Source organism: Pogona vitticeps, chromosome 1, assembly GCF_051106095.1.
Source record: "Pogona vitticeps strain Pit_001003342236 chromosome 1, PviZW2.1, whole genome shotgun sequence".
NCBI lineage: Eukaryota > Metazoa > Chordata > Lepidosauria > Squamata > Agamidae > Pogona > Pogona vitticeps.
Genome location: NC_135783.1, coordinates 202,513,625 through 202,531,015, shown reverse-complemented (window position 1 = coordinate 202,531,015; position 17,391 = coordinate 202,513,625). Strand labels below are relative to the sequence as shown.

At 41.8% G+C, this 17,391-nt stretch overlaps 1 long non-coding RNA gene across 1 annotated transcript; it reads right to left on the bottom strand.

The window, feature by feature from the left end:
* Positions 1 to 3,083: 3,083 nt before the first annotated feature.
* LOC144589496 (uncharacterized) lies at positions 3,084 to 10,339 on the bottom strand. Its single transcript, XR_013545643.1, has 2 exons — positions 10,295 to 10,339; positions 3,084 to 7,199 (listed from the first exon to the last, which is right to left on the bottom strand). It is a non-coding gene; the product is annotated as an uncharacterized LOC144589496 (long non-coding RNA).
* Positions 10,340 to 17,391: the final 7,052 nt, after the last annotated feature.

The following is a 17,391-nucleotide window of genomic DNA, read 5'->3' as shown; positions in this document are numbered from 1 at the left end:
TCACACTTTTCTAACATCAGGGTCTTTTCCAGGGAGTCTTCTCATGAGATGGCCAAAGTATTGGAGCCTCAGCTTCAAGATCTGTCCTTCCAGTGAGCACTCAGGGTTGTTTTCCTTCAGAATGGATAGGTTTAATCTCTTTGCAGTCCAGGGGACTCTCAAGAGCCTCCTCCAGCACCACAATTCAAAAGCATCAATTCTTCAGAAGTCAGCCTTCTTTATGGTCCAGCTCTCACTTCCATACAACGCTACTGGAATTACCATAGCTTTGACTATGCGGACTTTTGTTGGCAAGGTGATGTCTCTGGTTTTTAAGATGCTGTAATGGTTTGTCATCGCTTTCCTCCCAAGAAGCAGGCATCTTTTAATTTCGTAGCTGATGTCACCATCTCCAGTGATCATGGAGCCCACGAACGTAAAATCTGTCACTACCTTCATATCTTTCCCTTCTTTTTACCAGGAGGTGATGGGACATGATCTTAGTTTTTTGATGTTGAGCTTCAGGCCATTTTTGGCGCTCTCCGCTTTCACCTTCATTACAAGGTTCTTTAATTCCTCCTCACTTTCTGCCATCAGAGTGGTATCATCTGCATACCTGAGGTTGCTGATATTTCTTCCGGCAATCTTAATTCCGGTTTGGGATTCCTCCAGTCCAGCCTTTCACATGATGTATTCTGCATATAAGTTAAATAAGCAGGAGGACAATATACAGCCTTGTCGTACTCCTTTCCCAATTTTGAACCAATCATTTGTTCCATATCCAGTTCTAATTGTTGCTCCCTGTTCCACATATAGATTTCTCATGAGGTAGATAAGGTGGTTGGGCACTCCCATTTCTTTAAGAACTTGCCATAGTTTGCTGTGGTCCACACGGTCAAAGGCTTTTGCATAGTCAATGAAGCAGAAGTAGATGTTTTTCTGGAACTTTCTGGCTTTCTCCATAATCCAGTGCATGCTAGCAATTTGGTCTCTAGTTCCTCTGCCCCTTCGAAATCCAGCTTTTACTTCTGGGAGTTCTTGATCCACATACTGTTGAAGCCTACCTTGTAGGATTTTGAGCATAACCTTGCTAGGGTGTGAAATGAGTGCAATTGTACGGCAGTTGGAGCATTCTTTGGCATTGCCCTTCTTTGGGATTGGGATGTAGACTGATCTTTTCCAATCCTCTGGCCACTGCTGAGTTTTCCAAACTTGCTGGCATATTGAGTGTAGCACTTAACAGTGTCATCTTTTAAGATTTCAAATAGTTCAACTGAAATGCCATCACCTCCACTGGCCTTGTTGTTAGCCATGATTTTTAAGGCCCGCTTTACTTCACTCTCCAGGATATCTGGCTCAAGGTCAGCAACCACACTATCTTGGTTTTCCGGCCCTCTTGTCTCTCCTTGCTATTCTTTGGAAGTATGCATTCCATTTTCTTTAACTTTCCCTGTCTCCCTTGCATTTTGTTTTCCTTCTCTTCTCTGCTATTCGTAAGGCCTTGCTGGACAGCCACTTTGCTTTTTTGCATTTTCTTTTCTTTGGGATGGGTTTTGTTGCTGCCTCCTGTACAATGTTACAAGCCTTCTTCAGGCACTCTGTCCACCAAATCGAGTTCCTGAAATCTGTTCCTCACTTCCACTGTGTATTCATAGGGGATTTAGTTTAGATTACACTGTACGCGACTTGCCCAGTGGTTTTTCCTACTTTCTTCAGTTTAAGCTTAAGTTTTGCTATAAGAAACTGATGCTCAGAGCCACAATCAGCTCCAGGTCTTGTTTTTGCTGACTGCATAGAGTGTCTCCATCTTTGGCTGCAGAGAATATAATCAAACTGATTTCAGTATTGCCCATCTGGTGATGTCCATTTGTAGAGTCGCCTCTTGTGTTGTTGGAAAAGAGTGTTTGTGATGACCAGCTTGTTCTCTTGACAAAACTCTATTAGCCTTTGCCCGGCTTCGTTTTGAACTCCAAGGCCAAACTTATCTGTTGTTCCTTTTATCACTTGACTCCCTACTTTAGCATTCCAGTCCCCTATAATGAGAAGAATGTCTTTCTTTGGTGTCAGTTCTAGAAGGCATTGTAAATCTTCATAAAATTGGTCAATTTCAGCCTCTTCAGCATCAGTGGTTGGTGCATAAACTTGGATTACTGTGATGTAGAAAGGTTTGCCTTGGATTCGTATTGAAATCATTCTATCATTTTTGAGATTGTATCCCAATACAGCTTTTCCCACTCTTTTGTTGACTATGAGGGCTACTCCATTCCTTCTATGGGATTCTGGCCCATAATAGTAGATATGATAATTGTCTGAATTGAAGTCACCCATTCCCGTCCATTTTAGTTCACTGAAACCCAGGATGTCAATGTTTATTCTTGCCATCTCCTGTTTGACCACATCCAGCTTACCAAGGTTCATAGATCTTACATTCCAAGTTCCCATGCAGTATTTTTCTTTGCAGCATCCGACTTTCCTTTCACTTCCAGGCATGTCTGCAGCTGAGTGTTCTTTTGGCTTTGGCCCAACTCTGGAGCTACTTCTACTTGTCCTCTGCTCTTCCTCAGTAGAATGATTGACACCTTCCGACCTGAGGATCCCATCTTCCAGCGTCATACGGTTTAGCCTTTTGTTTCTGTCCATGGAGTTTTCTTGGCAAAGATACTGGAGTGGCATTGCCAATTCCTGCTCCAGGTGGATTGTGTTTAGTCAGAATGTCCACTATGTCCTGTCCGTCTTGGGTGTCCCTGAGCTGGATCATGTTGTATGGTTCACATGGAATTAGATAGAAATATAGCTAGTTTTTTTTCTGTGACAGGAGGTAGTGCTCATCTGGATGCTTACTATGGTTTACTCAAATAAGTGAGGATTCCACTGCAGTTTCTGAACCTAGCTTGCTCACATTTACCATGGTTTAAACCAATCATAGTTTGTCCATGTTGGATGTAAACACAAACTGTAGTTAGTTAAGAAATCAAAATGTATTCTTTAGATCTCTTCTGCACCCAAGTGTGCTTGGGGATGAGCGGGGAGGAGGCACCCACAAACCTGACATTCACCCAGGCTCGTCCCCCTCCAGATGACATCATCGTGTACATTTACACACAAAGTGAAAACTAGCTTTATCACAAATTGTTATCTTTTAAAGGAAGAGTCCCAAGATGACCAGGAGCAACACGTACCACAATAGTAACTCTGCACTTTTTTGAATCAGCACACTACAGTTGTGATGTACCAACACATCCTAAGGTGTATTAAAATTGCTTGTGCATCTTGAGTGCATCTCATGAAAGCCCATCAGAGATTAGTTTTCCAATCCCATGCTAGAGAAGTCAGGTGGCTCGCCCAAAGAAATCATGGTGCAAGAAATTCATTTCTAGCCCCAGTTCTTACTTGAAAGGCTGAACACTTTGGCGAATTTGTGAGCCTTACTGCTAAAGTGCTTAACCAACAACAACAACAACAACAACAACAACAACAACAACAACAACAACAACAACAACAACAACAACAACAACAACAACAACAACAACAACAACAGTATTGCAGGTTTTGCAATGCAAGGGCGCTTTACATTGTATAATAGCCAACATGATCTCAAGGTCAATGTTGCAGCTTTGAAGTCTGGAGTGATTAGGAGCGGTGTTTTCCCTCTGATACAGGATGTTGACTGTAGGTAGAATCCAGACTAAAGAGATAAATTAATGAAAAAGAAAGGAAGGGGAGGGGAGGGGAAGAGGATATGTTGCCATTAATTATTAATTATTAACTCTCTCTTTCCTGAAACTAAAAAGATAGCAAATCTGTTCCTCCCATCTTTCATTCCCCTGCCCCTAATTAGTGTGCAACGGTGGAGGGAGCCTCTGGTTTGTTTCCTTCTAAAATCAGTTCTCAGCTCCAGAAAAGTTTGCTTTAAAATTTATCTTGACCTAACATTTCTACGTTGCTTGAGGTCTGGGGAGTCGGCCACCAGTTTTGAGACCCAGACCTAGTTAACACATTTTGTGGTGCTTGCCTGTGAACGTGAGCTTTCTCAGAAGGTGTTCTAACCACCCTCTCTTTATACTGCAGTTATTCTATAGACACAGAAAATTTAATCCAAGGTTCTTGGGTCTGGAAACTTCCAGAGTGTTATACAAGCTTCTGTTATTGTCACAGGTAGTAAATAGCAGAGTAGTCATAGATGGGCAATGAATTGAATTGACTTCATGGGTGTGGCTGGATTTCTTTTGGCCTGTAACCTCTTCCCCAGGTTGAATGGAATATGTACAATAGTTCCTCAGATCGCTTTCCAAAAGTGGCACCTTGATGGATGCAGGTGGGCGAAATGTTTTCGTCCCATTGCACCAGAGTAAGAGCCTGAGCCAAACTTTCTGTCTGTTTATAGGGATGACTAAAAAGTATGCAAATCAAGGGGATCAGAACTAGCTGAATGCAAGAGAAGTGACTCAGGGTGACCTGTTGCACCCCGATAGTTCAGTAACTGAAATGTGAAAAATTAGAACAAGAAGCCAAGGTGAATATTGATATAGAAAATATGTGATGTTAATTTAAACATAGCTTACATTTAGAAAAATATAATGGGAAACTTCTTTCTGTCTTTCAACTGAGGGTTATATGCTGAATTTTTCAGGTGATTAAAACATTTATCCTTCAACTTTCCTGAAATTGCACATGCAATTGTACACCTTCAATTGCCAGGGGGAATAATCTGGATATTTTTTCACTTATCTTTGTGTCCCAGAGAGAGATGAGCATGCATAATCAATGCTAGAATCATAGTCCCAAATGAGCGCAATCAGTCTGTGTCTTCCCATTTCATCCATCCACTGGTGTAGATAAAAGACAGATGTCAATCTACTCGTCCTCCCCTACTAAGAAGAATTATTAAAGGAACCTGGCCTCTAGTTTTAATTATTATAAATAGAAATGTATCCCAAATTGGGATCTGCATCTTATTCATTCTAAGACAGATTCTGCAAATACAAAGTACTAATCCAGAAATTTGGTTCCACTCAAAAATTCCACATTTTTGAAACATTAGCCATGCGCAAAGTTAAATTAATCAAGACTTCTTGTTTTGGGGCAAATTCCTGCCGCACCTATTTTTTTGGCAGGGGAAAGTAATAGGAAACAGAGAGGCTAAAAACTGGACAAGTTAATCAGAAGTTGATTTTCTTCAACTAAGAAGGGGGGAGAAATCCAATATATACTGTAATTAAAAACATCGTACAGCACGCAAAACAATGGGGTTGCATTTTCCAAAAGCAGCGTTGTTGGTAAAATATCTAGGCTTGGTCTGGCTTTTGAATAGATCAATAGGAAAGAATCGGTTCAAGGACAAGATTCGACTGAAGCAAGGGGATGATGATACTTTGGTTTACTGGGCTCTTTGGCACTCCTATTATTTTTAATGCAATGATTCAATTGAATTAGTGGGTGTCCAATCATCACTAGTGCATCGCTGCTGGATTACAATGCAACACTAGTAGCAGTATAAGAAGTTGTGCCTGTGGTTGTGCGAATTACTTTGCATTTTCTTACACAACTTCATGTTTAACCTTCTTGTGCTACAGCTTGTATAGCAAATCCAATACTGGATAACACCTTTGTTCTAACCCTAACAATATGTAATTGCTGTTTTGAAAGTAAAATGGAAATTTTCTACCAAACAATTTTAAATTCAAATATCAACTTGAGCTTGCTTATGAGACTAGGAAATGCAGCACATAATACAGTACATATATCTTTTGAAGGTTGAATAAAAGCTGGGGTGCATGTCTAAGAGTGTGGCTACACTAGTGGCAGAAAGTGTGGTCTGCTTTTAGAGATGGACATGAACCTTTTTTTCTTTCCCCCACCTTCCTGGCCAATTACCCACTCACCAACTGATGCATGCTCCTCTCCTCCTCCTCCTCCTCCTCCTCTTTGGCTGGTTGACCAGTCTCTGGCAGGAGCATGGAGGAAGGAAACTAGGAGGAAGGAACAGGCAAACCCATGCTCCTGCTGGGCAGTGGTCAAATAGCTGAAGAGGAGATGGGGAGGAGCGTGCTCTGACTGGTGAGTGGGTCATTGGCCAGGAAGGTGGGAGAAGGGAATGCACAGCACCTGCGGAGTGCACATGTGCATCAGCACAAACCTCCAAACCAAAATTTGTGTCCATCTCAGCTTGATTAGTGTGATCTAATGGATCACACAGAAATCGTGTCTGCCAATATTGTAAACTGGCTTACTAAAGGAGCCATTTCAGAATATTGGCAAATTAATTACTTCCTGTGCTTGGCAGAGGGGCAGGGGAAGTGATTTTATTTTAATGTATATGGACTATTGCTGTTGTGCTTCATCGGTTATTAAAAACATTTGAAAAATCTTTTCTTTGCCATTTCTTAAAGGGCCAGTGGAGGAACCTGCCGTTGAAGCCACTGCCATGGATTTCACTGCAGGCGATTCCTTGACCAGCCCTTTAAGACAAGACAAAGGCAAGATTTTATTTTATTTTTTAAACTCATGCAATGCTGGAGTGATAGTAAAAAATTAAAACAAATCACTTTCCATTGTCCTTTTGCCAAGAAATGTATTAAGCCACTTCACAATATTAGCAAATTCAAACCGGAAGGCTTGCTTGGAATGAGTTCCAGTGATCACACACAATGGAATTGATCCAAACCAGAGTGATCCTACTCGCACCAAAAAAAGAAGAAGTAAATGTAGAAGGGTTTCAGAAAGGTACGGATAGGGGGCAGGCTGGTGTGCTCGAACAAAGATGGCTGTCTTCAAGAGCGAAGCACCTTGTCCCTCCAGTGGACTAGACGGCCCATGTACTCAAACTCTCCGAGGCCATTTTTCTATCTTTCAAAATGGAACCACAGCTTAACCAAAGCTGATATTCAAATTGTTCAGGAACAATAAAAAAACTGAGTGCAATGTGATCTCTCTCGTGAAGAACAAGGATGCTTCTAAACAAGGTTTTTATTATGCAGTCATCCCTTCATATTTTTTTAATCTCCTGACGGCTTCTTTTTCTATCCCTTCCTTCCAGTTGTCCTTTCTTTTTATTACTACAGAAAATCAGTGACAGGCAGAACTACGAAATCTGTACACTGGCTTTCGATTGGCAGCACAAGGAACCCCTGAAGCATCCTGAGATACCCTCATTGGTATGTGCCTTCATGACTTGTTTCTCTGTTTGAAGATCAGATAGCAGGGTGAATGAAAGGTGAGCCCTGTGAGGAAGGGATAGAGAAAGGAAGAGAGGAAGGAAAGTTAGAACACTGTAAGATCCCTTTGAAATTAAGGTCAAACTGATCTTCTTTGCTGTTACAGTTTAACCCCTCACTTTCCAGCTGTCTGTAACAATCTTGAATGCTGCTATAAAGTAAAATCTTCCGGGTCTGAAGATTATACACCATCAGGGTACCTTGATTTTGGTCTTCTTCTTGCATAAGGCTAGGAAGTTCAAAAGTTATTCTTGGTTGAACATCAGTTCAACCCTTTACGTTGTTGGGTACAGCAAAAGGGTGTGTGTGTGTGTGTATGTGTGTGTGTGCGTGCACGCACACGCACACACGCACACGCACGCACGCACATACACACATACCCACCCAATCTGAACGAATGCTCTTTTATCTCTGCATAAGCCTGGGTACTTTTAAGTTACTGTACTTATTATGAAGTATCCATATATTGTCTCAAAGGGAGCCTAGACGTGGAAACAGTAGCCTGTGTCTAGACCAGGATGTTCCATTAAAGGCTTGAGAAAAGATTTAACAAAAATATTTGCTATTAGTGGGATCTGGATATAGCACAGTGATTGATATCTTTATATATGACTATGGCAACAGCTTTATTTATTTAATTTTTTTATTTAAAACATTTTTACCCTGCCTTTGAACCTGAAAAGGACCCAAAGTGGCTTACAACGGTGAAAGACAATATTTAAAGCAGTAAATAGTGGGTATACAGTGGTGGTTAATACCATTAAAAGGCAATATTTAAAGCTAAGAACAATAAGTATGAAAAGGCAGCTTATATCACTGAAAGACAATATCAAAGCTAAGAACAGTCTACAAATATTTTTAAAATGCTACTCTGAGAAACGGAAAACACAAAAAAAGGAAAACACAAGCAGCACAAAAAATCCAATCAAAGCAGTCATGATTAACAATCCTTCTTTAAAAAACCACACACAGGTAGCTAGTTAGTGGGGGAAGGCTTGCCTGAAGAGAAATGTATTTGCTGTGGAAGGACAGCAAAGGTGGGGCCGGTCTGGCCTCCTGTGGGAGGGAGTTCCACAGTCTGGGAGCAGCGACAGAGAAGGCCCTCTCCCATGTCACTCTCTGCTTACACTCATGCCGGGCCATCAGAAAGCAGAAACCTCATCACTGTTCTTATATTGATTATTAATACAGAAGTCAAATGGATACTGCATGGTTGATCAGCACATAGGTAAATCCTCTTGGTTAATACTGTAGATTTATTCTAGTTTGCCCTAGCAATAGCATTTTGGCCTAAAAATTTGGATTTTTTTCCTCCAAGAAAGAAGTCTTGTGACAGATCATGGAGTCTGGAAGTTAAGCTGGTGATATCACTGCAGTAGCTTCAGAAGTTTCCAACTGGCAGGCATAAATCAAATAGAGCAGGGAAAGTGATATTTGGGCAACGGGTTAGTAGATTAAATCGAAGAATAAGGTTGAGCCTGAGAAAAACCACTTGGGAATCTCCCCACAGGAGCCTCCCTGGGTTTTAAGGTCTTCAGAAGAGGTTTTTCTCTTGGCCCCAATCCCTCCCAGGTGTGTTTTGTGAGGGCTTTTCCAGTGGCTGCTCCCAGGCTGTGAGACTCTCCATCCCAGGAAATGAATCTGGCCCCTCCCTGCGGTCCTTCCACCAGCTCTTTCTTTTTAGGCAGGCTTTTAAATTGCTGCTGGAAGGGCAGGGTTTCAGAGATGGGTTCTCTCTCTCTCTCTCTCTCTCTTTTTCCAAACTGTTTTAAAACTGTTTCATTAAGGAGTGGGGCTTGTCTGGGGTTTCATTAAAAACGGTTCCCTTGGAAACAGAACACTGAAGATAGTCAATCTTAGAGTTGTAGTGGGAACAACCCGCTACAGGAAAAACTTTGAACCCCCCTTTTTAGTATAATAGTTGGGTTGTCAGATAGTGTGAGTGTCTGCCTGACAAAAATTGTGGATGGCGGTGGTGGTGGGGAGAGAGGTCCAGGAGGCGAATGTTGTGTCAGGTAGGGACTACATTAAAAAGGGGGGCCGTTCTCCTGTGCTTTTAAGATCTATCTTGTCATGGAAGCTAAAGCTGCTAGGATTCTCTCTTTCATGCAACTGTCAAAGGTGCCACACTCCGTGATGGGCTGAAATCGTCATTGAAAGGGGATGACTACCTCTCTCCAGCCATGCCATTCCTTCAGAGCTTTGTGTCTGAACAATCAGACTTCCAGTTGAATGTCTGTTCACCACCTGGTGATTAATCATGAAAGAAAGCAATTTAATTTGCAAAAAGCGAATGTAAGGAAAAGGGTGCCCGAGGACAATCAGATAGCTGTTTTTACTTTAAGGAGCACTGCTTCTAAGTGCAGAGCTGATCATCCCATCTAGTTTGATCCTGTACACATGAGTATGGGAAGCTTTGAGCTTTACGTTAGCAGAACAGAGCCAAGAGACGGATTCAGGTACTGTGAAGCGGGGGTTCAGTTATGACAGGAGAGAGACAGACAGACTAATAAAGTTCAAGACGTGCAGACAAGTCATTGTCCTGGATTAGATGGTTTCTTAAGCCTTTAAAAGCAGGGCATAGTTACACACATAAAAGTTTGCCCCCCTACCTTGGATATTTGAAATGGAAGGAACCACATACAGAGAGGTTTTCACCTCTTTATACCATGATGTCTTTCTTTTGTGGATGCAAGCAGTTCTAATAAGCTGCCTCTCATTTCAAAAATAAAAGGTCTCTTAAGAAACCTAGTTGACCCCTATAGGGTCTTAAGAACAGGGCTATGTTGTTAATCTCCAGTGCCCACTTTCCAGTCTTTCATCACAATTTCCAATGGCTGGTTTACTGCCTTTTGACTCCCCACCCCCCCACCCGTCATTGTTGTTCTTGACGTATACAAGGAAAAGAAAAAGCGCCAGTCACAGCTTCCTTCAACTGGAACACTGTAATGAAGGTCTGAGAGCAATGCCGCTTCAGGAGGAAAAAAAAACAAGCATACAACACAGCCCTAAGGTTGTCTACCTGTGCAAATACAGTAAAAACAAATGACTTTGGATTCATCAAAAGCAGAAATCAAATCAACTACAAGGGAAACATCTACCTCAAAAACAGCCAGGAGTTTTGTGCGAGTGCTTTTATCTCCAGCTCCAGGGAAGCAGAATAAAGGTGACCAATCATTTTATAAAATTGTTGGGCAAATGACAAACCACATGTTACATGCAGGAAACAACTGTTTCCCTTCTCTCCTTTTGGGCGACTTCTATAAACAACAATGGAAGACTCACATAAGGCAAAGGACTTTCCTCTTTATGGCTTTTCCCCCCCTTTCCCTTTTTTGGCTTTGTTTATCTTGTGCCAGCCACAATAAGCACTACCACAACTTCCCTTGGTTTTCCTTTCCAAGCAGTTTATCTACCAGACGCTGTGTCAATAGGGAAGATAATACTTTATAAACTGTAGGAGACCCATATGTTTTTGTTTTTCTACGGCTGTTCCAGAGAACCATCTATGAGTTGTTTACAAGAGCAAAGGGTTCCCTAGTTTATACCTCAGAAATTGAAGCACCCTCAGTGTGTGTGTGGTGTTTACACACCTCATGGAAACAGGGGTTCTTTCTCTCAGTGGTTCTTTCCTGGAATTCAAGGAGAGCCTTTTTCACTCCCCTCCTCTTCAGCACCTGTTCCTTTCGACAGCTGGAAGACAAGCTGCCTGGTGATAATGGCCAATGAGGTGGCCCTTCGTCAGTGACCAGAGTGATTTCTTGGTTTCCTCATTTAGCGCAAGTCACATTCCTGAGGGTCTCTCTAGAAAGCCTGGGAAGGAAAATGAAGGACTCCAGATGTGCTGACAGGCTGATAATGAGGGAATCACCAGAGAAGGAGGTTTGCCTCTGTTGCAGAAGCCAGACTTTTTGTCAGAGATATTACAAATATACTGGACCGTATTATCATTGTGATTGTTCAAGAAAATGTCTGTGCTGAGGTGTAAGAAGACATTCTAAACCCTACACAATTCTTCTTTGTAATTTCTGACAGGGGTCTTAGGGTCTAACAAGACTTGTTCGAGAAATGTCCGTTCTCTGTGATTTGACAGGTTCTCTTTCCAGACAAAGAAAAAGGGCACAGTGACAAACATTTTTCACCATTTGAGAAGCACCGCTTTCAAATATGTACTACGTAGGTCATATGAACTGAGCTTTAGTGATTTGCCTTACGAGTAACTCCGGTGCCATCCTATACATGTCAAGTCAGAATTACGTCCCACTGCATTCAATGGGGTCTGCTTCCAGGAAAGCCCATCTAGGATCAAAACCAGGTAGAAAAATAATAAAAATTCTAATTCTCAGATAATTCTGATGTTGGAGCTCCTTAGACAGCCCAGGGCATTAATGTGGAGGTCTTGCTGTTGGCCAGGCAGTAGAAGGGTAAGAGGAAAGCTTTTGGTTTGTCTTTCCCTTTCCTTCCATTTAACTCTCTTTCCCATTCCTGCCAAGAATAGGAAGGGAAGCTTTATACCAACTCCAAGGCTAGCAGAAAGCCACCCACCTCCTGCCCAACTACTGTGGGTGGGGTTGTGGTTGTGGTTAGGAAGGATTTGTGTCCTTCAGATCCAAAACTTTTCCCTGCTCCACAAAGACTCCACACTGATCTGACCTGTTTCCCTCCTCTCCAGCATCAGAGCTCTGAGGTGAAGGCTATATGGATATTTCCTTCAAGGCAAGTAGTGAGACACCAAGGTTGGAATTTCTCCAAGGTCGGAACTATGTCTCCAACCTCAGCAGAGGAAACCTATTCTTTTGTGTGGCCCTGGAATAATCTCCCAGGAGCCCTCCTGATTCCGGTTGTTTTAGAGTTACTCTTGTAATGCATTCAGAACTTGTTTATAAATGGAAAAGCAAGAACTAACTTAGCAGGTAGAAGCGTATGGATTTAGTCCTGGCATTCAAATTGATTGAACAAATGTGTGCATCAGAAGGATAAGCAACCTGTTCATTGATAAACAAATTGCTTTTCTTTTTTATGAAAAGAAGTAAACTCAGCACAAGCTGCAAGTAGTCCCATAGCTGCAAATACTCAACTATCCCACACACTACACCAGAACACAGAGTTCTAGCTCCTGTCCTCTGAAGATGCCGGCCACAGAGACTGGCAAAACGTTAGGAAGAAAAACCTCCAGAACACGGCCAAAGAGCCTGAAAAACCTACAACAACCATCAGCACAAGCTATTGAGAAGAACTTGACTCCTCTGAAGATTTGTATTAAATTATGAAAATATTCATTCACCTTTGATTATAATCATATGCATTATGATTATAATCAAAGTCATTCTAGACTTTCTTCCTTTTATATATATATATTGTTTCGCTTACTTCTATCGGCCAAAATTCTCCTGGGTAGTATAACCCTTGGGGGGCAAATGGCCCAGAGTTACGAACTCATCATAGGCATTATCAGTTGCATGCTGAGTCATTCTGAGTGCCACTGCCCCTCTGCTGGTGGCAGTGTTGCTGGCCAAAGTGTTCTCAAAAATCAACTCTATAGGCTCCAGACAATCACTGTAGACAGAACCAGGCTTTATTTTGGACCAGGAAGGGAATATAAAAGTAGCCGCTCCACCACTCTTCATCCGGCCAGGGTGTCCTGTGGAGGGGCTGGGTTTCCAGCACTAGATTATGCCCCCCCCCCCGGCCAATGTCCCTTCTGTCTTTCTCCCAAGTCAAATCCATGAAGGCTGCCTGGTTTTCCATTCTAGGAAGACGCACGAGGTTCAGAAGTCCCGCAGTCCATCCCACTCCCTTAAGGCTGGCCTGTATAGGGAGCTGAGGGATACCTGCTTCCCAGCTCCTCCTGAATACATGTTGCTGCCTTTCTTTCCGACATTTTGTATTCACTAGCACTGCTGTTGAGTTGGAGTCAGAGCTGCTGGTCTTGTTGGTTGCTGTGGACATGAAGAGGAGTTGCTGGAGGAGTAAATATGGGGGCCCTGCCACAGCAACAGCATCTGTCTGCTACTGATACCTCTATGAGGACCTCTCTCTAGGAACCATTCTCCAGATGGTATTCCACCTCTCTGGTCGTGGAAAAGGCCACCAGAGTTTCTTCTCCCTCAGAGGTGTCCTCACAAACACCTGTTGCCTCAGATGATGTTGTCCTTTCCCTGTCAGTCTCACTGGCCCTCTCCTCCTCCTCTTCTTCCCTTTTTTTATGACCCAGTGTTGCTCCTGCTCTCCTAGCTGCTCCACATGTCGGCCCTGTGGCTGATGTTTGCCTTCCTTCCTCAGTGCCCACTTTGGAACCCCTGAGTTGCACTTCTGACCAGACCCCCCCCCCCTTTGGAGTGCCTGGTGAGGGCAGACAGATGACCCAAGGTACTGGTAGCAACTCTCCCCCCCCCCCCGAGTCTTGGTATGCAACAGGTAAAATCTACAGAGATTGCCTAAATTAAGACAATTGGCCAATCAAACTCCTGCCATCTGATCACCCAATTACTTAAGTTGTGACAACTGTGTAAATTCTATGTTTTCAATTCTTACATTTTGGGAATCGTTTGCAGTAAGATAGCTGCAATTCCCAGAATATTTCAGCGAAATTATCTGGACTACAACTCCCAGGATCCCCAGGTAGGATAGACAGTTGAGATGTAGCTTATAAAATTATCTGCTTTGAAAAGAGTTGCATCTGTACACAAATATGTGTTTCTTCCTCTGTTTTGGTAAAAGGACCACTACTTCCACAAACCTCCAGCCTGTATGACCCAGTCAAGATACACCCTACTCAGTTATTTAAGTTGCAACCTCAATAGTATCTGTGAGAAAGGTTGTGTCTCCAGGAAGCCCTCACCAATTCAGAGATCTTTTGATAGAAACAAACACATGCAGAAACGTTCTGCTTTATTTACAAGTCAGCAAATACATGGGTATGTTTCCATTGTATTGTACAATGCCAAAATCAGGTATCTATTTTTGTGACATAAGCCAAAGAAGAACATCAACGTTTTAAAAGAGAACATGTCTGACACTTTCTAAAAGGGGAAGTGAGCATTGTTACGAAGTTGGAAAATAGTAGCAAAACTAGGCAACACTGTAACTGTTATGACTCCCAGCTAAAAAGACCCTGGAACTTAAGGTTTGATCACACAGGGTAATAGATATCAATTTGGACTGCTGGTGGAGTGGTCTGGTGTAATCTATTTCCTGGCAATCAGACGATGTTTGGGAAAATTTGCTCCAGCCTGACCCCAAACCATGTCCAATCTGGGCCTTTTTGGTCCAGCTGTAGGGCTTCTACTTTTGGGGGCCAGTCTGAAGTGATTTCCCCAGCAGACGAAATGGTTATGTAAGGGAGATTGCTCCTGTTAAGGCAGCCTTTTCCACAGCCATCAAGGCATACACCTTTCCAGCCGTCGGATCGTATCTGTATTCAGAATATTAAGCACTTTCCGAAAACAATTCTCAGAGTGCTTTAGGGATGATGTGGCCACGAAATGGATCTGAGAGTGGTATATAGGTGGCACAAGAACTAAGAACTCTCAATTAATTAATATGGTGGTGTATCAAGCCATTTCAATACACAGAGTAAATGAAAAACAAGCTCTTTAAGAGGAAATCAGATTTGTTTGATCTCCAGGATATGGAGTTTTGAAATGCAAAAATCTTACCTCTGCAGGACCATCTCTAGAATTTGGGGAGCAGGTACTTGGGCAGTGCAATAAGGTTTGCACACTGGCTTGACTAACAATCAAATAGAGTTACACTTGATTAAATGTTCTAACATCTAACTGCATCCTAGCTAGTGCAGTAATTACAGTACTTTGAGCCAGATCCATAACTGGGGCTTTCAGCATTTGGAGGGTGCTGGAACATAGAAGGGAACTTACTGGTCAACGTTGAGAAGATAAATAGCAACACTTCCTGGCCCTATTCTCTTTCTTTCTTTCTTTCTTTCTTTCTTTCTTTTTCTTTCTTTCTTTCTTTCTTTCTTTCTTTCTTTCTTTCTTTCTTTCTTTCTTTCTTTCTTTCTTTCTTTCTTTCTTGAAACATATTCTCTTCCTTTTGAGGGGCACTACAATCTTCCTTTTCTTGGGCGGGGGGTTTCCCTTGCCTCAAGATGGGGAGGTCGTTGGTGGTACCATTTGCCCTTGATGCTAAAATTGCTAGTAACAATGTTGTCTTGGGTTGTTGAGGCATCATCAAGGCCTCTGTGTATGCTGGCCTAATATGTATTCAGCGTGTGGATTGACAGTACAGTATGTTGAATTACTTCCAAGTTTGTATGTTCTGTTTGTTTGTATTTTAGTAATCAAAGAAATCAACACTTTCAAAGGAAAGAGCATGATGTCTAGACTTCAAATAATTATAATTAAGAATATACAATTTATAGTTAATTTTATAATTATAATGAAACCAATGAAATGGTGTTGCCCGAAATAGATTCAGTTTTATCAGAGTTAAAAGATCAGGGAGGAAATAGCTTTAACTCCAAATAGGAAAGTGTCACCAATAGTATGATTACTCAGGAAGTTTCATATCAGATTTTTATAAAGGCCCAGGAGCTTTGTCTTGTATTAACATTAAAAGAACTTTGTCTTTTTTACACACACACACACACACACACACACACACACACACACACACACACACACACACACACACACACACACAAACACACACACACACACAAACACACACACACACACACACCATCATCATAATCATCATATTAATGATTAACCACGGTATTCCGTTTAATCTGGTAAATGTCTTAGGATTTATATGTAATACAATTTTTAAAAGGCATCAAAGTTATATATAGACTCTTAAAAAAACACGGATGGCCTACAAATGGCATATGTTGCAATATTGGAGAAAAGTTATGAAAATAATGCAAATATAACAAGAACAGTTCAAATAATAGAAAGCAGAAAGAAAGCATACACGTTTGAATCACGTTGGCTTCCATCTATCAGTGTCTTGAAATGGCAATATCATTAAAGACTGAAAAGGCACTTAGTGTAGATATGTATGGAAAATGATACCTCTGTGGTCTTCTGTTTCTGAAAATGAACTCTGTAAAAACCAGACCCAATATTTGGTGAAAGAAGTTAAGGATCTGACTGCAAGGGGGCACCTCTGCTGCCTTCTGGAATATCCCAGAGAATCCTGTAGCCAGCCCTCTTTCATAGTGGTGTGGATCTCAACTTTGGCAACGTGTGCACGGTGACTTTTTCCCACAATCCCTTACTCTGTGACAGCATCAACCAGAGTGAGAGTTTTGGAGTGCTGCCATCTGTTTCTATGGTCAGAAGTCAAGCTTACCAGATGTAGCAAAGCGAGTAGTGTGCATGTTAGTGGTTTTAGACTGCAACTCTCAGAATTCCTCAGGGAATTGTGTTCTGTGGGGTATTCTGGGATTTTCATCCAAAAATACAAAGATTCACACTTCTACTAATCCATGGGGAGGCAGGTGATAGCAAAGAGATAGTACTAGCTGTTTTTCTGCCTTAGTCATTGGGACCTCTAGTGCTTCTGCTGATAGATAAATTTCCATTCAACAAACAAAAAAAGGAGAATCCTCCCAAAACTATATTAATGTCTATCTTTTCATTACTATTAGGATTCCAAAACAAAATATTTATAAACTGACTTATTTAAACAGCACTAATCATTATTTGGGATGTTGTAAAATAGGCTTCATCTAGTACAAAGAGGAAGATTCAGTTTGGCTTCACGCCTCCTCATGGGACAGAGACTGATTTGGTTGTCTTGGTGGATGACCCACATGGGGAATTGGACAGGGGCAGATGTCCATGTTGGTTCTGATGAACTCTCAGCAGCTTTCAACAGCATCAACCATGGTATCCTGCGTGCTGCATCTTCAGGGGGACAGCCATCGTAGCATGTTACAGCATAAACACATAGTCTTGAAGACTTACAAGGTTTATTTGTTTTAAGCCTTCATTAATTGTAGCACATGATTTCGAATGATCTTGATGAAATGTATGTGGTGTTGTCCACAAAAGTTCATGCCAATGTTTCCATCCCTCTTTAAAGATATAACATTTCTGGAAAGGATGACACCGTTGGTGGGGGAGCAGGAAAAAAATTTCTTTGAATTTGGGACAAATTAAAATATAGGCAATACTTCTCTTCGTATCATCCTAAATTCAAATTCTTCAGAATGTTTCATCAGGTGAGCTGT